This window comes from Cavia porcellus, unplaced genomic scaffold (assembly GCF_034190915.1).
Source record: "Cavia porcellus strain 051 isolate PalLab524CR breed Dunkin Hartley unplaced genomic scaffold, mCavPor4.1 scaffold_23, whole genome shotgun sequence".
NCBI lineage: Eukaryota > Metazoa > Chordata > Mammalia > Rodentia > Caviidae > Cavia > Cavia porcellus.
The window spans coordinates 16,613,184-16,637,934 of NW_026947506.1; the positions used below are offsets into that span (position 1 = coordinate 16,613,184).

General features: G+C 35.7%; 1 protein-coding gene across 1 annotated transcript in view; it reads left to right on the forward strand.

Moving 5' to 3' along the window:
- LOC134472449 (zinc finger protein 124-like) overlaps window positions 1-24,751 on the forward strand; it is a 75,425-nt gene that overhangs the window by 44,944 nt on the left and 5,730 nt on the right. The gene's annotated exons all lie outside the window — the stretch shown is intronic.

The window sequence follows — 24,751 nt, forward strand, 5'->3', positions numbered from 1 at the left end:
GAATGGAATGTGGTATCCGCAGTGTGTCAAATATTTCCAGATGATCTTAATGATTAATTTATTAATTTATTTTTTGAGACATTATTTCACTTTGTAGTTCAGGCTGACTTCAAATTCATAAACAACTTCTTGCCTCAGCCTCATTAGAGCTGGGATATAGATGTACATCACCCCGCTCAGGTTGTTTGTTTGTTTGTTATTGTAGGGACTGAACTCTGGAAGTTTGCTCTCACCTGAGTTTTCAAATTTTCTAAAAAATTTTGAGAACTGATCTTTCAGTAGCTTTCAGTGGTGTGAATTTTTGATAATGTTTGTAACTCATGTAATGTCATTATAATACATGTGTATCACTGTATCAGTTTAAGGTTGGGATGTTTTTATATACCATGATGTGCCAAGATTTGAATGCTTGGGAAAAGTAAACATCAGTGATGTATGATAGTTCACACCTTTACTCTCAGCCACTTGGGGACTATGACAAGTGATACAACAACTGCCCTGAAAAATTGAGTGTGACCCTCTTTCAATACAAAATATGAATATTGGGATTTATCTCCAATAGATAGTAACTTGTTTCATATCTCCTAGGCCCACTAAAAACTTTTCTGAAAAATAAGGAAAATTATTTAATGGAAATTTTACTTTGTTTCAGTTTTATTGTTTTTGTGCACTAGTGATGCATGGTATAATACTTGCTCATGATGGAGGACAGCAGTGATGAATCACTGCTCTTCAGCAACAGGACACTGATGCTGAACAACTAGTGATTGCAGTGAGCTATATTTAGTAAAGGTGGTGAGAATTTAGTATTTTATTATGAAATTTGGATAATGTTATCTATATATCCCCAAATTCAGATTAAGCATGTGTGTTGAGCAGATTTAAAGCATCCAGTGTATAGAAGTACTGTTTGCGCAATTGGGTATATTCTTGCACATTCAACACATTTCATTTTAAATATCATTTCTTTCTAACATCATAGTCTTTCTAACTCCAGTACTGTCACTAGATTTATACTTTGAATTCCTCTTAAAGTCCTCTATAGAACATGATACTTAACTTGTGGTTTCTGTCTTTGAGTGCTGTGTTAACTGGGCTCTCCAAAAGCAACTGAATCAGAAGAATAACATGAGTAGTATTTGGAAAAAGAAACATTATGAATTTTGGTTGTTCTGTTTGCTTTGCGTGGTTTTCATGATGTTGATCCTTATAAGATGCCCCACTCTTCACACTGTCTGGCTTACATGACCCTAACAAGGGGATAGAGTAGAGATTTTCAGTGATCAGACATGAGCCTGAGCAGTTTGAACACAAACCACCAACCATGTGTCTGGCTGAAAATAAACACTTTATGAGTTCTAAGTCATGCTGGTTTTGGAAACATTTCTAAGTGTTTTAACTTTGGGTAAACTGCCTGCCATGCCAGTTTACCTGCTCACGTTAGCCTACTTTCATTTCAGTAACATTCATGGGCTGAAGGCATGTTTGTCCAGTCCCATGACATCCAGGGCTCTCTCCCCTGAGCAGTGACATAAATGTCAATGGGAAAAGATGACCAGGAGCCTTAGTTACATGTTCCATAAGTCAAAAGAGACTGCAGTCTCTGAAATTCCCCTGAATTCTCTTGCCTGCCCATCCTATATGGGTATACTGTAGGTGGCTATAGGAAGGGTGTGTCACACAGCTGAGATACAGCACCAGTTTTAGTCTTTCTGAAACTTCCTGTGGGTGTTATCATAAAGCATGAAACAGTGGAGGCTGTTGTACCTTTTCACACTAGTGACATCTGATGTGTAGTGCAGGTGATAAGGACAAGAGGAGGGCATGCAAGAACAAGCAGAGCGTACTTTGGACAGACTCATTGAGCGTATGTTTGGGGTGCAGAGGTAGAAATGTGGCAGCTCTTGTGTCTTTGGTCATTCTTGTAACTGGTCATTCAGGAGCTATGTCCACTGCATCTGCATCAATCATTTTCATCAATGCTAATTCTGTACATGAGAAAACCTATAAATATGTCTCAACTTTTTTCTTGTAATCATGACATAGGTCATGAGGAATATTTGGAAGCATCTTAGAAGTGCCAGTCAAAGATGCTGAACAGTGTCACAGAAGAAATATAGACCTTTTTCTAAAGAAATCTTGGGCTTAAGTATCACTAGTGCTGTGCTTGTGGAACCTGCTGCAGAAAAATTTTCTTTCCATATTGTATCACTTATCATCTTGATTAAAATATACCCCATGGCTTCATGCACATTTTTGCCCTGGCTGTAGACCATAGATACGAATAAGCCCTCTACATGTGCTCTACTATTGAGTTGCACTCCAATCTCATGTATATATTTTAGTGGTCAAATTAGAATGTTTTAGATTGTTCATCTTGTATTTTAATTCTTTGAATATTACTTTTTGCATTTTCACACTGCTGTGTGTAGATGTAATTCATCGCAGAGACTCCCCTGTTTGTTTCCATAACATTTTACTTGCCTTTGCACAGTTATGGGAGTGCAGCTTTCTCCACTGATGTCACTGTTACAGGTGCCACAAAGAACATTCTCAGACTTGCTTCCATGGAAGCAAGATTTGAGAAAATGCCCTGAATGCTCAGAAGCCTCCTTACTGGTGCATAAGATTATATTGTTTAAAATCTTACTATGCACTATCCACACTACCACTGCCAGTGGGCCTTAGTTTCTGTTTCTTATCACAGTCAAACTGGATCTTTTCTAATTTAACAAGTTTCATGGATTCATAATGAAATTTAATTGCTATTTTATTTTAAATTTTATTTAAAAGGAAAAAGAGAAAAAACAAAACAAAACAAAGTGGTGTAAGGGTACAAGTAATACAGAACTACAAAAAAAAAAAAAAAAACAAAAACAAAAAACAAAAAAACCAGAAATCACCAGTTAATAGATTACACATTATCGTCTTAGAGATAGTTGCTCTTAATTGCTATTTTAAGACTCCAGTTTTAGGCATTCATTTTTTCCAGTTCTTCTGCAAATTACTTTATAATACATACTCAGCTTTCTTCATACATTTTGTGTGTGCTGACCTTGAGTGCTATTTATCGTTTCTATTCTTGTTTGATATAATGTAGCTTTATTATATTGAGTTGATTTTAATTAGCAATAAAACTATGCAAAACACTATTTTCCAGTGAATCTTGTCTTTGGCAACATATGTGCCCCTGTCTTTTTTCTCAGTTTTTACCTCTTGTTTCTTATCATTTATGTACAGAAATTTTATCACTTTCATTTTCATTCTCTCTTCACTTTTTGTTTGTCTTGCTTTTTAGTATGACACATGAATTTTTCTTTTATGGTAAATCGTATTATCTGTGGTCTGATAAATTGAAGAACTGAACAAACTGCTTTGATAAATTGCAATAATGAACAAACAGCTTAATTATAATATAGTCACATTTTTGTGGTGTGTGGTGTTTAGGTTGAGCGCGGGAATTTCAAGCCTGGGAACCATGCTACCAGTGTGTTACATGCAAAGATGAGATTTTGCTAAGCAACGTTCTATCCTGGCTTTGAAACTCTCTATGTCCATATATTTGACTTTGTTTAAAAACATGTTGTCTGGACTTAGGTAAAGACTGCAACAACCTGGTGAGGTAAACTGCAGAGATTTCTTACCCATTTTTGTATTACCAAGACTACATTTCAGATTGTGGCCAGATGAGTCTATAATTTCTCATTCCAACGTTCTTATTTGTACATATTTGCTACACATAATAAATATATTCATCCTGGGTAATGAGTACATACACAAATGGCATCTTCTTCTGTGTCCCAAAAGTTTCAAAGTAGGTTTTTACTGAGATACCCATTTATAAGAAAAAAATTCTCATTGCCAGTTGAGTTGCTTGATAGTTTATTTCTTAACCCCCTCAGCTGCCAATTCTATTTTCATATTTTTAATTTTGTGTATTTGTATTTATCTGCTATCTAAAATTATGAGATGACAATTCTGTTATAATTCTTATTTCTTTTCAAATAACCTCAATGATCCATATGTTAGACATCTGTATCTACCATTCAGGTAGCTGATCCAAAAACATGTGTAGTGCACCATTCACGTAGCTGATCCAAGAGAATCATATTTTGTTTTTGTTTTTGCACTTGGAATGGACCTCAGTACCTGCACTTGCTAGCAGGCACTGTGCCACTGAGCTGTTTCACTGGGCCCTGAGGATCAAATACTGATGGCCAGTGTGTTTCCCATAGCAAGCCCATATCTCTAATATTAATATATCTATACTTTCATAATTGTTCCTGTGTTGTTACTGTCTTTATCTTTTCCAATACACTGATTTATTTTATTAATTCTTTTTTGAGTTCTTTTGATAAGACGTCTTCTTAATTACATTTTTTCAACTTGTATATTTAATTGAGATCATTGTTTTCAAACCATATTGTATCCTACAATCATGATCTAATTGTATGTATATTTTGATTTTATTATGTTTACCATTTATTCATACCTTTATTCTGGCAGCCATTACGTGGCACCTTTGACTATATCCTTGTGTCTTTTCATTAAAATGTTAAAAGTAAGATGACTCTCTAACTTATTTCTGTAACCCATGAAAGCTTTCTGAGGTAATACCAACAGTAAATGTTGTAAAATAAATGCTTGAATGTTGTATCAAAGTTAGTGGAAATGGACAGTCATGGAGAGAAAAATGATTTCTCTTGAGAGATTTTTGTCCTGTATGTAACCCTGCTTGATGTGTTTATGTTCTGAATATTTTACCGTGTCAGAAGTAATGCATAGCATATGTGTTGCTTTCCAAATGCACAACTGTCTCCTGATTGATGCTGATGCCCATAAATGAGGACACTATGGCATGCAACATTAAAAAAAAAAAAAAAAAAAAAAAAAAAAAAAAAAAAAAAAGCTCATGGATTTCTTTCAAATCAGAGTTGCTGTCCAGGAAAATGTGAGAACTGTATTGTCTCTTGTGTCTGATCATTTCCTGTTAATAAGCCTCAGGTTTTTCTACAGTTGTGTGAGGTTGACCAAATAACTACTGTTTGATATAAGATGATATTAGGTCTTTCTTTTGATCAAAGTTTCTGAAGAACCAAACTGATAACTTTGTTGCAAAAATAAATGTTGTATCTCTCTTGAGACCTGATCAAGTTTTTTCTGCAGCCTAATGTTATCACTTACTTTTCATATAGTGAAGCCTATGAAAAACAAAAAGAAGTTGATTTAGAAGATTGTTGAAATTCTCCATCAATAGCAAATCATTATACTCTGGTTTTCATGGAGGAAAGAATTAGATATACAAGCAGCCACAATGATATGGGCCTAATACCACCTGAACTCCATACCAGAGCCTGAAAGACTGATGCTTTTGCATTCCAGCCTCTGCATCTGGATTATCAGTAAAGTGAGAGCTCATTGAAGCAATCTTGGTTTTTATTAACCAACAGTTTGCGACTCACTCTTGAGTCTTTGATAGATTTTTGCTTCTGTCCGGATATATACTTGAGACTCTGTTTATTTCATCAAAAATTCATTAGCAGAGTGGTATAGAAGTATCTGAAATTTACAATTCTTGAAGTAAAATCTCCGCTTATTCCACCTAGAATCTTCCATCAACCTCTAAATGGTGCTGAAACCATGTAGAGGGCTCGTAGAGGCAAAAATGGATTAAATTTCTCAGAGACTTTCTGCTCCATCATGGTCTACATTCAGACAGTATTTAATGGAGGGTTCTCTCCATGCTTAGGATTTCCACATTCCTTTGTTTCAAACTGACTTAGCTGCTATCAGTGTTGCTTTTAACTTTGCCTCGGGAATTTGATTGTCTATCTCAAGCACTTCTGAAAAAAAAAATGTCATCTTTTTGTTGTAGTGATTAGTTTCCAGCTACTTTTTTTTCATGTTCCATAGCAACTTTCCCTTTTCTAGTACATCAGATTTTTTGATCACTGTTGGATTTGTGCTAATTAGATATGGAAATAATTGTACTTGCTTGGAGAGAACACACCCAGTGAACCATCTGTGGGGAATAGCAGGATTACACTGTTGAATATGATTGTGTATATAGGACGTGATTCCATCCTGTAGGCAAGAAGCAACTGAGTTACAGTACTAACAGAATAGTAAGGAGAACTCACAGGAAGAGGCCTAGTAAGAACAGAGAGTGTCTGGGTTCTGTCTTATTTGTCATGGGCCCCACATAGAGTAGCAAACAGGAGAAGGGGAAAAAAGAGAAAAATAATGTGACTTCCTGTGAGGAGAAATGACACATTGTAACCTGGAAAAGGCAATCATCTATCTACGTTTACATAGAGTAGAGAGTCAGAGATTGATGGGGAAACCAAATCAAACCAGAATAAACTGACCAAACAATAAATCAGATAGCACAATTTTCAGGCATAGGGCAGGAAGGTGTTTTCTGGAATTTTGTTCAGTTTGAAAATTGTTGGGGAGATTACTTGCACTTTCCATGAAGGGGAGAGGTCAGGTTCGTTTTTAGCTGGACACAGTTTTAATCTGCAATGGTGAATACACTGCAGGCAGTGTTGCACTGCAGGCAGTCCAACCCACCATTGGACTGTTACAGAAGACTCTGAAAGGTCCCTTCCTGTTTGCCTGCAGAGATCAGGAGTTAATCAAAGTCAGTTTATTAGCCTGGTTATCATGGTAAGGCAAGTGTCAAAAGGCAGGAAAAGATTAACAGTGCATTGCATTTCTTTTTTGATCTAATATAAACTTGGGAGATAATCTCTAATAGCACAGACCTAATTGCTGAATTCTGGTCTAGTCAGAAGCTCAAATAGATTTTACCAAGAGGATCTTGCAGGAGTGGCTTGAATTCTGAGAAAATTTATTGGGCAGAGGGAACAAATCCTTGTGCCAATTTGAGGTGGCAGTTAGTTCTTTTTAACTCTCAAGATTATTGAGGCAGTTAGGGAGTGTTAAGTATCTTTTGTATGTCAAGTGACACATTCTGGTAATCTGACTAAAGCAAGCAGGCCAGTATGTGATTGAATCCAGGTGAGGAGAGCAAGTCAGGAGAGTATATCAGCTGGGAGACAATCCATGAGTGCTGAATCTTTCTTTGAACTGTAAGGAAAGCCTCTAACAAATCAGGAAAGATGTCAACCCAAAAGTTATGTCAAGTTTGATTCCAGGGCATGTGGATGAAATCAATCTGGCAATCTTGGATTGGGAAAGGTCTTGTGCTTGAAGTGTGGGAAAAGAAGAGGTACTCAGGGAACTCTGAATCACAGTTACCTTGCAGACAAAGCATTGAGCTGTAATATTCAGAAGGGGGCATCATCATCATAAACCATTTTATGATAATGAAAAATCTCATAGACAGATGAAGAGATAGAGTAGGTGTGTGAGGCAGGGAACAGGGATCTTCCCTGAGCTAGGAATCACTTGTGTTTTGGGAGTTCTTTTGGTGTTATTGATGACCAGAAGGTGAGCAGGCTAGAGTGAAGCAGAGAAGGGCAAAGTGTATGCCTTTTGTAGTTTGGGAGAAGAGATCAGCCGCCTCCTTGGTGGTTTTATGTGCAAAGCTGTTTCTACTACTGCCTATGGGATCTGAAAATACCGGTGTCCTTTAAAATAAACCACAGCCACCCATATTGACAGGAGAGCTGGCTGGAGAATGGCTTTAGAGTATGGAGCATTGCTGATTGAAGACCCTGAGAGGTGCCAAAACCTTGAAGTTGGCTATGAGTATCTGAGGCATACTGGCCAATATAATTTGCTCCTAATAAAGCATCTTTCAGTTGTGAGTTGGGCTTAACATTAGTGTATCTGTGGAGGGCCTCAGTTAAACACCCCAGAATTAAAGGATAAATTTCTTACTTGTCCTGGGCAACTTCTCTTATCTTTTTATTACTGACTGCTACTCATATGCCTTCTGCTTCCATCAATTAAATGAATAATCATTTCCTTGTGTTTTTTTGGCCACCATCTCTAGTCAGACATTGTCACTCCCAGTTCCTATCAGGTACTGCAACTTTACCCATGGCCCTGATATTGTTTCACACGTGTAGTTTGGTGGTCATGGTATGTGCTGTGCCCATATGTGGTCCATCTATTTAGCACTGCTGCAATTAGAACATAGCACATGAAGATCTGTTCAAGCCAGTATACATGTTATAACCAAAGCCTGAAAGTGATCCCTGAATCCATTAGGGTCTGGTTGTTCTATGTGACACCATTGGTACATGGCACAACTTACTGTGCAAGATCCATGTAATATTGTGTCTTCACGTAGGACCTCAAAAACCTGCACATATTGTATTTCTCTCCATTCTTCCTTAGCTTACAAAACAGATTGAGCTGAAATAGTGCACAAAAGTGATGTTGCCATTCATGTCCCTTGTCTTTCCACCTTCTAACTCGTGCATATCCCGCTGTGAGCTGCAAAGAACAATCCTCCATTTCTGATTCTCAAATCCTCACCTTCGAAATGGCCACATTTTCCACTACCCATCTTCAAAATTATGATTGTGAGACAGATGTCCAAGCTACCCATGATGATCCAGAGAGGTACACTTCACAACTTAAAGAACACCCGTTTGAACTTCTAATGATGTGTCTTTTTTACTTCGTGCTCACAGCTCATGAAGAAATATATAATGGGCTAGACCTGTTGTCTCTAAGGCTGAAAGAACTCAAAACACACTTTCAAACACATTCCCATCATTGAAAAAGAACATTGATTATATATCAATAAAAGGGATATGAGAAAGCTTTTTTTCACTTATAAATGTGGATTAGAGTTGCATGTACTTAATTTATAAGTTGCAGTTCACTGTTTTATGGCTTAATAATACTCCATTGTTAGAAAACAATCTTATTTATCCATTCCTTACTTGATGGACATTTGGTTTGTTTTCAAATTCTAATATTGCAAATTGTGCTATTGAAAGCACAGATGCATACATTTCACTATGTATGATGTTATTAATTTTTCTGGGAAAATGCCCAGAAGACAAATAACTGGGTCAAATGGGACTATTAGTACTAGTTTTTGAAAGAAAAGACCACTCTGATTTCCACAAAGACTGTACTAGTCTGTAGTCTTACCAACAGTGAAGAAGGATGCTTTTTCCCCACAGGCCTTCCAACTTTTATAGTTAACTGACTTCAATATAATAACCAATTTTTCTGGGCTGAGATGTAATCTCATGGTTGTTTTAATTCACATCTTTAGAAAGGACAGGGATTCTTTGCCAAATGTAATTGTTTGCTCTTTGTATTTCTACTTCTGAGAATTGTATATTCATCTCAGGTGCTCTCTTATGGATTGGATTGCTAAATTTCAGAGGCCTGACTTTGTATGTTCTTTGTATGTTCTTTGTAAGTTCTTTGTATGTTCTTTGTAAGTTCTTTGTATGTTCTTTGTAAGTTCTTTGTATGTTCTTTGTAAGTTCTTTGTAAGTTCTTTGTAAGTTCTTTGTATGTTCTTTGTAAGTTCTTTGTAAGTTCTTTGTAAGTTCTTTGTATGTTCTTTGTAAGTTCTTTGTTCTTTGTAAGTTCTTTGTATGTTCTCACTAGTAATCCTTTGACTAAGGAAGCACCAAAAATATTTTTTCCAAGATTCTAGGTTTTCTTTTGACAATCCATTGTTTCTCTTGCTTGAAAAGCTTGTTAGTAAAATAAAATCCCATTGGTTGAATGATAGTTCTTGTGCAATCAGCTTTATTCTTAAACTCTTGTGTACACCATTATCTTTAAGAGTTTTACTGATTGTATATTCCAGCAGATTCAATGTTTCAGTATTTGGATCTTTAATCCATCTCAAATATAGGTTAGTGTGTGATGTGATATATGAATCCAATTTAGGCATTGGCATGTGCCAACATTATGTTTACCAGCAATGATTTATAAAGAGGCTTTCTTTCCAGTGAATACATTAGGAAACGTTGTCAAAGATAAAGTGACTGAGTATGCTTGCAGTTGTTTAAGCATCTTGTCATCTCTTCCATTGATCCTCAGTTGTCTGGTTTTTGTTTTGTTTTGTTTTTTTTGTAGTGCCATGCTGTTGTTAATCACAGTACTTTTATAATATAATTTCAATTTGATGCTCCATGCTTGCCTTTGCTACCCAGAAATGCATTTGCTTTCTATGTCTCTTTTGGCTCCAAGTAAATTAAAGAATAGTTTTGTTAAATTCCTTGATGTATGTGGTAGAAACTTTGATCAAAATTGCATTACATCTGTTTAACAGTTTTGGAACTCTGGTCACTTTCACTATATTGGTTCTTTCTGTCTAAGATCAAGGAATATCTTTTTATTGTCTGATATCCTTTTCAACACTATTTTTCAAAGCATAATAGTTTTCAATGTAGAGATCTCTTACATCCTTGTGAAATCATTGGATGTACTTTTAGGTGTTTCATTCATTTAAGTAATATAATAAAAGACATTATTTGCCTAATTTCTCTCTCAGTGGGACTTTTTATTCAAGTACAGGAAGGCTATGCACTTTTGCATGTTGTTTTTATATCCAGCTACACTGCCAAATTTTCTGATAAAATGTAACAGTTTTTTATTGGCATTTTTGGCTCTTCTATATAAAGAATCATGTGATACACAAATAATGATACTTTACCATCTGTCTTTCATAATATTTTTTTATTTGCTTGTCTTGCCTAATTTCTCTGGCTAAGGTTTCCAGAATTATGTTGAATTAAGAGTGGAGACAGTGGGTATCATTCTCTTATACCTGAATCTGTTTTATGAATTTGTTTTCTTTCCAATCTTGGGCACTCAAAAGTTGCATCATTTTTTAAGTTACTCTATTTATTTTTATCTGTCTCTACTCCAGAATCACTAACCATGGTTTTGATTGCGCCTACAATTTCTTCAGGTATCTGTACATTATTTCTGATTTTTTAGCCTCTTTCAATTGCTTTGTTGTTACCACTTCAGAGAGGCAAGGTGGGTGGCAGTCAGATTGTCCCAGGTCTTTGGCCCATGAGTTTGCCTTTGGTGAGTTCAGTATCTGAGGTTTCATCTCATTTGTGTTTTCTCACTTTCATTTCTACTTTTTAAAGTTTATTTCCTGGTTGAATGCTTGTAAATTGCCTATAGTGAGTTATTTTTTTGCTAGTATTGAAACCACTTATGCAGTGAGAACATGTCTTCCATGTGTAGCTGGTTAGGTTTTCAGTCCATGTTAACATTCTCCCTCTTCAGTGTTGGAAAAATGAGATGTTCTTATATGTTCATCCTGTCCTATGTTTCTCTGGTACTGTCCCACATTGCCTTCCAAGAATCCTAGTAAATCTCAGTCTTGGAAAACCATGAACAACAGCCAAATAAAACAGTTATGCCACCCCCGCTAAAGGAGAACCACTGGACAATGCTTTGCCAACAAACAAGTCCTAGAAATTGATAAACTGAAGTAACCATATCTCTACCACCTTCAACTCCATGAAAATGATTTGTTGTTATATAACAAAATCTAAAAAGAACCAGAAATTGATACGCAGTGCATACATCATTATTATGCCAATTTTACAATAAGGGATTGAAATTTAATAGGAATTAGAGAAACAGAGTGTAGAATATGAGCAAGAGTTTAGAAATAAAGCCAAAAGACTAAGGAATGTCTTGCTTAATTTGGAGTACATGTGCAGAAGACAGAAAGGGGAAAGAAAGGAATGATAAGACAAACAGAAAAATAACCACAGAAAGACTAAAAGCCACTTTCACACTCATATAGAAATAAAATAAAACAATGGAGGAGAACAAGTAAAAATCCTCTTCCAGATTTGTCTGTGCTGTCATTATTAGGTAATGTGTGAAGACAGAGTCCAGATCTGTGTTGATCTATCCCAACATTCCAGCAGTAACTTTATATCTGAGTAGTAGATAATCTTAGCCAGCCTACATCTTTATTTCCCTTAGAGTTTATGTTGTATTCAGGAGGAAGGTACCAAGAACAGAACTCTTTAGGCTGCAGCAGTCAGTGACCCTTCTCTGGTCTGAAGCTTAGCTGGGAGCTCCTAGATGTACCAGTCTCTTGTTCTAAGTTCTGAAGTTACTTGGGCCTTCTACAAAATGGCTCCTGGCCAGTTGCTTTCCTGTGCAAAATGACTGAGGCCTCAGCACTCAGCCACACACAACACACTCCTCCACATCCACTGCTCCTCTCTACTGCTGCATCTCTCCATTGAGGCTTCTGCCACTGCCAGCAGTCCTCATGTATAACCAGGCCTGAACCACTCCCATGTGCTGAGTTCCAACTCATGGAGAGGATTCTGCTGGCTGCCGCCTTTGTTGAAGTTTCTCTTTTCACTCTTATCTGTGGGCTCCATTTCTAACTTCATATCTTTCCAGTGTGGCAGCAACCCACTTCCCTTTTCTTGTCTTCCTTGTATTGCTTTGTTCCAGTGTGTGGAGAGCCACTCTCAGAGATGTTCTTTCTCTGTTGTTTGCCACTATTCCATCTTCTTGAGAATCTCAGGCAGCAAGTTTTACTGAGCTGTTGTACACTTACCTAGATGAACTTGTAAACCTGCTGTGTACTATATTTTACACATGCAGCACTTCTCAGTGCAGACTACTAACTTTAGTTCAATCACTTGGCAACCATGAGTAGCAAAGTGACTACGTTAGCATAGGGCAGCTCAACCAGTCTCTGTTAACCCCCTAATGCCCCAGCAAGATCATCAGGGCATAAGTGTATGGGGTCTTTTTTTACACTTTAAAATCCCTGTGTGATGTTGATAACATCTATGATTTCTGAAAAAACTTAGAAATACCAATAGCAATATGTCTTAGCTTTTAAACAATTTCTAAGCTTGTAAAATTTCGTGGTGAAATCAACAATACTGAAAGAAGTAAAACTAAAAAAAACTTTCCATTAGAATGTTTAGATCCAATGTTTAGAATGCCATGAAATTTGGAAGAAGAATTACTGTGTTAGGAAGAAAGAAAGGAAATAATCTTGCAAATGGCAGCTTTCCAAAAGGAACTGCATATTAGGTGGTAACTGATGCTCTCTTTCAAGTAAATGTAAATATCCACAAGGAAATAGACACAATTGTGTTATTTGACTATGTTTTTTAAGAGACATGGATGCCATGTCTCACATTATCATTACATTGTTGGTGAGTGTGTAGAAAGTTTTGGAGCAATGACATGCTTTGTGTGGTAGCTCTTTCATAAGAGTGTTAGCCATAGATGTTAACTAATCTCAAGCCTGTTTCAAATGTCCTGTTGCTTCAGAGATAGTTTTGTATGTTAGTAGATTCACAAGTGATTTCTCTTACGTACTGTTTATGTCACCCATGGTAAACATCAGTTTGAGGATAGTTTCCTTGTTTCACAATAGAATCTGTGCCCAAAGATTGATTCTTGTATTTTTCCCTGGGGTTGGATAGCCTTGGTATTGCCTTTTAATGTTTACATCTTTGCAGATATGATTATATAGAAATGTTTGCCTTTAAGATCTTTCTCTGTAGTTATTTCCACCACATTTGCATTGTTAAAATAATGGCCTGGTTGGCTTTGTGTAGTTATGTACTGCCTATTTGAATTTTACTTTGTTCAATACACTTTTTCCTTTAAGATTCATCATTTCCTCTTCTCATGTATTATTTCTCATGAGTATACATTTGATTTATTTTGTGTGATAAATGTCAAAATACAAACTTTGGTTTTCCTTTTTTAGAGGTGATTTTGTCACTTTCACCTCGACCATCATGTCATTAATTTGTATGATTATCTGTGCAACAAGTCATATAACTGTTGGTTTAATGTGACTCAACCGTGGAGACAATGAATACACACATTTCAAAATTTAATTTATTAATTTTTTTAATTTTAAAGAGGTGAAGACAAAAGAGAACATAACAAAGCAGATCAGATCAGAACAATGCAAATAACACAGCATTTCACCACAAGACAACCCATATTTAACTACCATAGTGTCTCTTTCTTTGAAATAGTTAAGCATAGCTTCATATACGATAGTATCAAGCATAACAAAAAAGTATAAAACTATTCAAGAAAATGAAAGCATTACAGGGCTTTCAGAACCAAATAGCAGAGAATGAACGATGGCTACTATAATCTCATTTTCCATAGAAAATTTGTTTATACTATCACATGTAATAATATCCAACAAGATATAACAGGATAAAACCAAAGGCATCAGAAAAACAAAAGCCTAGTGGGACTTCAGAATAAGATGATACTAAATAATGTCTGGCTATTGTTTTCTTTAAAATAGCTGTTTATACTATCACAGATAGTTAAATCAAACAATCCACGATAAAACCATTCCCACTAATGAATGCAGACATTGTAAGTCTTCAGAGCAATGCAATGAGGAACCATGATTACTATAAACTCTTATGTACTCTTACCATTTCTATTTGGTATTTATACATGTGAGTTTGATTTCTTTCATTAATGAGTATGGTCTCAAGTTTTGTCCATTTATTTATACATATCTCAATATGATCATTTTATAGCTCAGTAGTACTCCATTGTATAAAAATACCACAACTTTTTTATCCATTCCTCAGTTGATAGATGTTGTTTCAAAGATCTGGCTATTACAAATTGTGCTGCGATACACATGGGTGCACATATATCACTGTGGTATGATGATTTCAGTTCTTCTGGGAATATGCTTAGAAGCGGAATAGCTGGAACAAGTGAGACTTCCAATCCCAGCTTTCTGAGAAAACTCCACACTGCACCCCCAACATTGCAGGAGAGTTCCTTTTTCCCCACAGCTTCTCCAGCATTTGTTGTTGGTAGTTTTCTTGATCCTGGCCATTCTTTCATGAGTGAAATGGAATCTCAGTGTGGTTTTAATTTACATTTCTCTAATGCGTAATGATGATGAACATTTTTTCATGTATTTATTTGCCATTTGTATTTCTTCATCTGAGAACTGTTTGCTCATGACAAATGCCCATTTTTGGATTGCATCTTTGAATTTCAGGGGTCCAGTTTTTTTTAAATTCTTAATATGTTTTAAACAGAAGTCTTTTCAGGATCAGTTCACTTTAAGATTTTTTTCCAGTTTGTGATTTTTTTTTTTTCACTATGCTGGAGGTTTCTCAGCAGCATAAGCACCTGCCTTGCAAGCAGGCAGTCGTGAGTTCGATCTCTGGTACCAATAAAAACGAAAATGAAAAAGACAAAAAAAAAAAAAAAAGACATAATTCCAGTTATTGATTCTGGGAAGTATTTCCTGTGTGGTTTGATTCCTGTTTATGAACTCTTTACCTACCCCTGTGTCTTCAAGATTTTTACCTAATTTGTCTTCCAACAGATTTACTGTTTCTGTTTTAATATTCATATCTTTGATTCACTTAGATTTTAGTTTAGTGTATGATGATAAACATGGGTCTAGTTTTAGGTTTTGGCATGTGCAGAGCCAGTTTTTCCAGCACCATTTATTAAAGAGACTGTTATTCTTCCAGTGAACATGTTTGGCTCTTTTATCAAGGATAAGGTGGTTGAGTGTGTTTGTACTTCTCGTTGTATCGTCTAACCAATTCCATTGATCTTTGACTCGGTTTTGATTCCAGTACCATATTGATTTTATAACAGTAGCTTTGTAGTATAATTTCATGTCAGGGATTGTGATGCCTCCTGCCTTGCATTGTTGCTTAGAGTTGCCTTTACTTTTCTAGGTCTTTTCTGATTCAAGATGAATTTGAGAAATATTTCTCTAGATTTGTGAGGTATGCTAGTGGTATTTTGATTGGGTTGCATTAAATCTGTAAAACAGCTTTCGGAGAATAGCTATTTTCACAATATTTGTTCTTATCCATGAGCAAGGGATGTCTTTCCATTTTCTGAGATAGTCTTGAATTTTTCAGTATATTATAAATTTCCCTATATAGATCTTGTACTTCTTCTGTGAGATTAATTCCGAAGTATTTCATATTTTTGGATGTTATTGTGAAGGGTGTGGCTTCTTTTATTTCTTTCTCAATGATCTTGCTTTTAGTGTATAGAAATGCTGTCGATTTTTCATTATTGATTTTGTATCCAGCTACATTCCTGAATTTATTTATTATATCTAGGATTCTTTCAATGGAGTTTTGAGAGTCTTCTGTGTGGAGTATCATGTCATTTGCAAATAATGATAATTTAACTTCCTCTTTTCCTATCTTTACTCCTTTTGTGTCTCTCTCTTGTCTTATTTCTCTGGCTGGTATTACCAGTACGATGTTAAATAGGAGAGGTGATAAGGGGCATTCTTATCTTGTGCCTGATTTTAAGGTAAAGGCCTTCAGTTTTTGACCATTTAATATGATGCTGGCTGTGGGTTTGTCATAGATGGCCTTCATCATATTGAGGTAAAGACCATCTGTTCCAATTTTCTGTAAGATTCTTATTACGAATGAGTATTGGACCTTATCAAAAACTTTTTCTGCATTTATAGAGATGATCATGTGATGCTTACTTTTGGCTTTATTGATATGGTAGATTACATTTATTGACTTATGTATGTTGAATCATCCCTGCATTCCTGGGATGGATCTCACTTGGTCATAGTGTATAATATTCTTGATGATTTGGTACATACTGTTTGCCAATATTTTATTGAGGATTTTTGCATCTATGTTAATTAGGGAGATTCGTCTGTAGTTCTGTTTTTTGTTGGGTGTTTCTCAGGTTTTGATACTACAGTAATATTTGCTTCCAGGAATGTCTTAGGTAGAATTGCTTCCCTTTCAATTTCATTAAAGATTTTGAGGAGTTGTCGGCAGTAAGTCTTCTTTGTATTCCTTGTAGAATAATGCAGTGAATTCGTCTTGCCTGGGCTCTTAGTAGGTAAGGACTTCATTACATTGTCAATTTCATAAACAGAAATTGGGTTATTCAGCAGTTTTACATCTTGAACAAGCTTTGGTATGTTGTATGTCTCTAGAAAGTTGTCCATTTTTTCTGTTAGTGAACCTATGAGAGTAGAAGTTTTTGAAATAGGTGTTGATGATCTTCTGTATTTCCACAGTCTGCAGTGATTTTGTCTTTTCTATTCCTTGTTGCATGAATTTGAGCTGTTTCTTTCCTCTTTTTAATAAGATTGGGTATGGGCTTATCAATTTTATTTATTCTTTTAAAGAACTAACTCTGATTCATTGATATTTTTGGATTGTTTTCTTAGTCTCTGTTGTATTAATTTCTGCTCTTATTTTTATAATTTCCTCCCTTCTTTTGGCTTTGGGCTTGACTTGCTCTTGTTTTTCTGGATGTTTGAGGTATAGCAACAGGTTGTTTATTTGTATTTATTCTGTTTTCCTGATGTGGGAACTTAGTGCAGTAAAGTTTCCTCTGAGGACTGCTTTCATTGTATCCCACATATTCAGGTAAGTTGTATTTGTATTTTCGTTTGCTTGTTGGTATTGTTTAATTTCTTCTTTAATTTCCTCTGTGAACCACTGATTGCTCAAGTGTGTATTATTCATTTTCCCTGTGTCTGTGGGGCTTTTGCAGTTTCTTTTATCATCAATTTCTAGTTTTGTGGCACTATGATCTGATAACATGGCATGGGATATTTTGAATTCTTTTGCATTGATTTAAATATATTCTGTGAGCTAGTAGATTGTCTATTTTAATGAATGTCCCGTGTGCTGCTAAGGAAAATGTATATTCTGATGTTGTTAGATGGAACACTCTGTATATGTCTACCAAGTCTATTTGTTCACAGGTGTGAATCAGTTCTGTTATTTCTTGGCTGATTTTCTGTATGGTTGATCTATCCCTTAGTGTCAATGGTGTGTTAAGGTCTCCACTTACAATTGTGTTATTGATAATTTGATTTTTCATTTCTACTAATACTTGCTTTGTATAGCTGCTTGCTCTGGAATTTGGTGCATACATAGTTAAGTTTGTTATCTCTTCCTCTTGAAGTTTTCTCCTAACCAGTATGCAGTGACCATCTTTTTCTCTTAGGATCATTCTTGGTTTGAAGTTCATATTATCTGCAAGCAAAATAGCTATCCCCACTTTTTTTTTTCAGTTCCCATTGCATGAAATATTGTTTTCTATCCTTTGACTTTTAGTGTGTGAGTTTCCTTTTGGGTTAAATAGATTTCTTGCAGACAGCATATGGTTGGATGTTGTTTCTTGATCTATTCTGCCAGTCTGTTTCTTTTAATTGGTGAACTGATACCTTTTACATTAATGGTTTTAACTGTTACATATTGGTTTATTTTTTACGTTTTATCTTTCTGCTGTTGCATCTTTATCTTTCCATTCTGTTTAACTGTCTGCCTTGCTTAGTGTTTTATCCTATGTGTATCTAAAATTTCTTTCAGTATTATTTGCAGAATTGGCTTACTAATCATTCCGTTCTTCAGCTGTTCTTTGTCATAGAAGTATCTTATTTCTCCATCAGTTTTGAAGGACAGTGTTTTAGGGTTCATCAGTCTAGGTTGGAAATGATTTTCCTTTAGGATCTGGAATACTTCACTTCATACTCTTCTTGACTCCATTGTTTGTGTTGAAAAGTCTGCTGTGATTCTGATAGACTTTTCTTTATATGTGATCTGTCTTTTGTCTCTGATAGCTTTTAGTATTTTATTCTTATGTTGGATTTTTGGGATGGTGATTTTTATATGCCTGTGTGTAGTTTTATTTTTGTTATGCCTATTTGGAGTTCTACATGCTGCACTAATCTTAATTTCAGTTTCTATTCTCATGTTTGGGAAATTTTCAGCTATGAATTCTTTGAATAGCCTTTTGATATCATTTGTGTTGTTTCCTTCTTTTTCATTTATTCCTGTTAATCTTACGTTGTTTTTCTTTGAAGCATCTTACAGCTGTCAAATTGTTATTTCCTGATTTCTTGTTATTTTTAAAAGATCTTGCCTTTCCTGCTCACTAGCTGCCATCTTGTCTTTGAGGTCTGAAATTTTTCTTTACTTTCTTTCAGTCGGTTTTGAAAACTTTCGATGGAATTTTTGATTTCCTGTATATGACTTTGAATCTGCTTCATGTATTGGGTTTGTTTCTTAAATTGTTCATCCAAGGATTCTATCTTTTTGTTGTGTTCCTCTAATTTTTTAACTGTGTCTTCTTTAGATGTGTTCAGCATCTCTTTCATTACTTTTATCATTTCTTCTAACTGGGAGATTATTTCTAGTTTGAATTCCTTTAAAGATTCCTGGAGTTGCTTTATTTCAGTTGCTATTACAGGCATTTCAGGCATATGGCATATATTTTCTTCTATGTACATGGCTTGTAGGCTTTCTTGGGATGGGCTAGAGGTTTTCAATTGCATTTTGGACTTCTGTTTTGCCATTTTCCTATATTTCTGTGTTTCACGTTTTTTTCTAAGGCTTCCCCTGGATGTGCTGGACGTTGTCTCCTATGCCCTAGGCCCTAGGACTGAAAGGAGGTTGCTGAGCATGGTCCGGTCAGGCCCTCATGCCCTCCTGTGCTACCTTCAGTGTTCCAGGTAGCAGGGCAGGCACCTACCCATTGTGGATGATGGGCTAAAGCTCTCCCTGGGCAAAGACCAATTCCCTGAAGCTCACTTCACCTGCTCTCAACTCCTGTAATTGAAAAAGGCCACTGGGGGTAATCTACTCAGAGTACAAAACCTCCCAAGGCCAGTCTAGTGTGGGTAGGCTATGGGCGAATCCTTGAGCTCTCGGAGCAATGATCTTAACACAGTGTCCTGGGCTCGGGATGGCACGTGGACTCACCCCAGCCAACAGCTGAGTTTCTCAGTTCCTGGTTCCAGAGAAAGGTTGCTGGGCGTGTCCTGTTCAGGCCTGAAACGTGCCAGGTGAGTGCAGCCTAGTGTGCCTGGACTCTGGGCAGGCCCTTGAGCTCTGGGAGCAGTGATCTTAACACAGTCTCCCGGGCTCTGGATGGCACAGGGACTCACCACCGCCACCAGCTGAGTTTCTGGGTTCCCAGTCTGGAGAAGGTCCTAATTTCAGGTTTGGAGACCATGTGTTTGTTATAGGATCTTTGTACTTTATCTGGTTAGGACATTTCATTTAAGATTCTCTTCTGTAGAAACCTTGCAGAAATAATGAATAGAAATTGAATTATAGAAAATAACGTTTATACTAATATTCAAATAATCAGATGAGGGTTTTGTTTGTTGTTTTTTATAATTAATATTAAGATAAGTTTCTAATAGTGAGACATGCTTATCTTTGATGAACAGCATTTGAAAATGTGTAGTATCTTTCCTAAATGTTTACATTTCCTACACTATAAGAAGCTTGCTGTTTTTAGTGAGTAACAAAAAATGAGAATTTAAAAATGTAAATGTCTGCATTCTAAATTACTGAGATAAGACAGACTTTTTTGCAATGCATTTTATAAATGTTTTCAGATATTCCTGGAATATGTGCACTGTGGTATTTATCATCCCTGTTCATCAATTCCTATTGGGAATGACCTAAAACTTCATTTCCCTATTAATAAAATACACCTAGTTGCTAAATGTAGGCTTCAGTTTTAATATCCTCTATTGCCATGGGAAATGTTAGGAAATTTATTTTTAAATAGATGTTTTGAAAGACTCTTAAGTTGTAACACCTTATGCTAGGATGCCATTCGAGCTGACCCAGCAGCCAAAGTTCTCACTTGTGCTTCTTCATTCCATTTTAGATCTCAGCAACCACCACAGTCACACTTGTTTAGACATACTATACCCAACCACAGTTAATTTTCTTTGGCTTTCTTGTGGCAGCTCCAGCCAGTGTTCCTGGTGCTACACTTGCTGATGTTCATGTTCACACTGCTAATGAAAGCACTGTGTAGAGTAAATGTATGCTACACACATTTTGTGCCTACTGTATAGTTTTTGTACCTCAGAAATTGTGTTCAGTGTGATAATATAACCTGCTCTACTCTTACAACTGTGTCACATGTGTGGCATACACTAATTGCATATTCTGCACGTTTTCATACAGTCAACCATATTGATGGTTATGGATTCAGCCCACTGTCTTTAACTTTGCATTCCCTGTGTTAAAGTCTGTGCCCTTGCACTTGTAATCATGATTGTATTGTGTCTTTATACTGGCATATAGCTGTTCTATGAAAATCCCATGCACTCACAGATGGGAATTTTGGGAGGTGACCAAATCTTGGATGTCATGGATATATGATCTTTGATTATTCCATAGCTGTGTATGATTTTAGGAGGTAACAGAAAGAGGTGATTCACTGTGGATATGAACTATATGAGTGTACATATATCTCTCCTGCTCCTTTGATGACCTTTTCCTTTCCTGTGCCATGCCATGCACAAGTATCCTGTTTTCCATTCCCTTCTATCCAGCCACCATTCCTTGGATTTAGCAAGCTATGGACTGAAAATTCTTCATTTTTTCTTTTGAAGAGAATAAAAGGAAATGAGACAAAATAAAATAGGGTCAATCAAAATAATAGAATGGACATAGTACATGACTTTAAAATGAAAAACAAGCTGATCTATAATGGCTACTGTAATGCCTCTTTTTGTCTTTTGAAGAATTGCCTGTATCATCAAGCATAATAAATCAAACAAAACAATACAGAACAAAACCAATTAAAACAAAACAAAGGAGACATTATAGGACTTCAAAGAAGATAGTCAAATAAAGATGGTATCATAGTGTATCTTGTCTTCAAAGTAGTTGCCTATGCTTGGTACTATCAAATAAAACAGAATAGAGTAAAATCAATCAACGCAAAACAATGAAAGCAATGCAGGTTTTCAAATGAAGCTGATAAGAAATCAAAAATGGTTATCATAATCTATCCCGCTATCTATGGAACAGCTATCCATGCTATCAAATCTAATAAAAGTAGCAAACTGAAACAAAATAAAACCAAATTAAACTGAGCAATGAAAACAATATGTTTCAGATCATGATACTGGATTAACAGTGAATACTGCCTTCCATTTTTAGACAATTCCTTCCCTTCCAATTTCACAGGGTGTATTATTCATTTTGGATTCCACTAACACCTTTAATTTTTGTATGAGGGATGTAACCTACTATTTACCTAAGTGATTACAAAACTTTTTACCACTGATCATGATCCCAAGTTGTATCCATTTACTTACAAGAGCCACAAGGTTATCTTTCTTTATGGCTGAATAGTTTTACATTGTATAAACATTTGTCATCTTAAACTTTCAGTCTAAAACTCCCTTTTTTGGTAAGTGTATTTCTTATATAAAGCACATTGATGTGTCATGTCTCCAGATCTGCTATGCCTGGGTTTGTTTTTATTGGTGAATTGAGGCCATCTATATTAGTAATTAAGGGCAACCTTTTTTGCCTCATCTCTGGCATGCTGTTTTTCTGCCAATGGTTGTCTACTTTTTCCATATATTCCACTGTCTGTCCATTCAGTGAGTACACTCATCACTGTTCCTGAATTCCTGGCCTATTTTTTCTCTCTCTAGAATGAATGTCCTTCATTATTTTTTGTAGGATTGGTTTGTTGGTCATGAATTCTTTTAGTTATTCTTTGTTGTGGGAGTATCTTGTTTCTCCATTAATTTTGAAAGATAATTTTGCAGGGTACATCCACCTGGGTTGGACATTATTTTCTTTCAGGACTTAGAATACTTTATTCCCAGGTCTTCTTGATTTGATGGTATGTGTTGAGAAGTCTATCATAATTCCTACGGGTTTTCCTTTTTATATGATCTGTTTCTTTTTTTCTGATGGCTTTTAATATTGTGTTCTTGTGTTGAATTTCTGGAATCTTGATTATTGTATATCTGGGTATAGATTTCTTTAGGTTATAGTTTGCTGGAGTTTTGTATGTCTCACTTATTTGAATATCATTTCCTTTTCCTATACTTGAGTAGTTTCCTTTAATTATTGGTGTAAAAAGGATTTGTATTTCATTTGTGTGCACACCTGCATTTTCCTTCACATTTTTTCTTAAATTATACATCTTTGTGTCATCCTGTAGCCTTTGTATTGCTACTTCCTGATTCTTTGTTATTTTGAAAAGATCTTTCCTTTCAAGATTACAAGCTGAAAATCTGTCTTCAGGGTTTGATAGTCTATTTTTAGTTACTTTCAGGCAATTTGCCAACTTTTAATTTTCTGATTATCTCTTTGAATCTGTTTCATGTATCCTGTCTTTTTTTTTATTCTTCATTGAAGTTTTCCCTCATTTTCCTATTCTCCTCTACTCTTGCATCTGTGTCTTCTTTAGATGTGTTTAGTATTTCTTATTACATTTCTCATTTCTTCTTTCCTTGTGATAGTATTTCTGTTCTAATTTATTTTTTAGTCTCTTGAAGTTGATTGTTTATTCAGTTATTGCTACTTCAGAAACTTCAGGAGTGTTACTCCCTGTCTCTTCTGTGTTTACATCTCCTTGACCAGTACTGCTTCGGTGGGAGGCCAGAGACTGCCTTTTGTTTCTTCCTTTTCTCATGTTCCTGGTTTCTTCTGTAAAAGTGAGTAGTAGGGTCCCTGGCTCTTCCTATGTTGTGTACAATTTCTCTGAAGCAAGGCTATTTGCTTTTTTTTTTTTTTTAATTTTCTTTAAAAGGAAAAAGAGAAAAACACAAAACAAAACAAAGTGGTGTAAGGGTACATGTAATACAGAACTATAAAAAAAAAGTAAGAAATCACCTGTTAATAGATTACATATTATCATCTTAGAAATAGTTGCTCAAATCACAGTATCAAAGATTACAAAGTGGACATTCAAACAGAGAGACTGCAAACAGCTGTGTTCAATGATCCAAAAACATTAATATAGTCAGCTATTTAACACCCCTAAACACACTTGCTGTTACATCCGTTAGAGCTCTTTTTTCCCCTCTCTTTTTTACAACAAAATTTACACATTTTGGATTTTATTACTCCTTAGTTCTTATTACTTTTTTGGGGGGGGAGAGAATAAAGTCAAATATGGCAAAACAAAGCTCTCAGTCAAAACCAAGGATAGACATAGCACATGATGTAGAACAGAGTACAAGGTTATTAACAATGGTTATCAACATTGTCTCTTGTTTCCTTAAAAGGAATTGTCTATCTCATTAGATATTATAAAGTTGGACAAAACAGTGGAGAACAAGACCAATAAAACTTAGGCATTGTGAACATTACAGGACTTCCAAAGGAGACAATAGTCAAACCAGAATGGGCATCTTTGTGAATCTTATTGCCTTCAAATTAGTTGCCTATACCCTCAGACTTGCTACTATCGCACAGAATGGAACAGAGTCTAATCAGTCAAAACAAGATCGTGGGAGTATTACAGGACTTCAAAACAAGTTAATAGGAGATCGAAAAGAGTTACTATTATATATCCTAATTTTTTAAATTTTTCCCTCTACGGCCATACCACCCTGAACACGCCCGATCTCTTCTGGAGTAATGTTTTCACTGGAAAAAAGAAGGGTGAAAAAAATGTCAAAAGCATTAGGGGTTAATATAAATACAAACTGAATCTCCTTGAGGTAGGGCATCTGCATATGCTTTGTGTATGCATGGAAAGGTAGAAAAAGCAAGTTCTCTCGCATAATTGCGATGGTGCATGAATGATTTGTAGATATTATTTCAAAAAATGAAAATTCTAGCTGGGTGTGGTGCCAGATGAGTGTATTGCTAGTACTCAGGAGGTTGATATCAGAGGATTCTTGGATGTTCAGTTTCACCCTGGGCTACACAATCAGTTCAAGCCCAGTCTTATGTATAAGGGAAAAACCTGATTCAAAAATAAAAACCTGACACACTGAATGAGGTAGGACAAAGTGTAGAAGCAGTATAAAAGCAGGTGAAAAGAG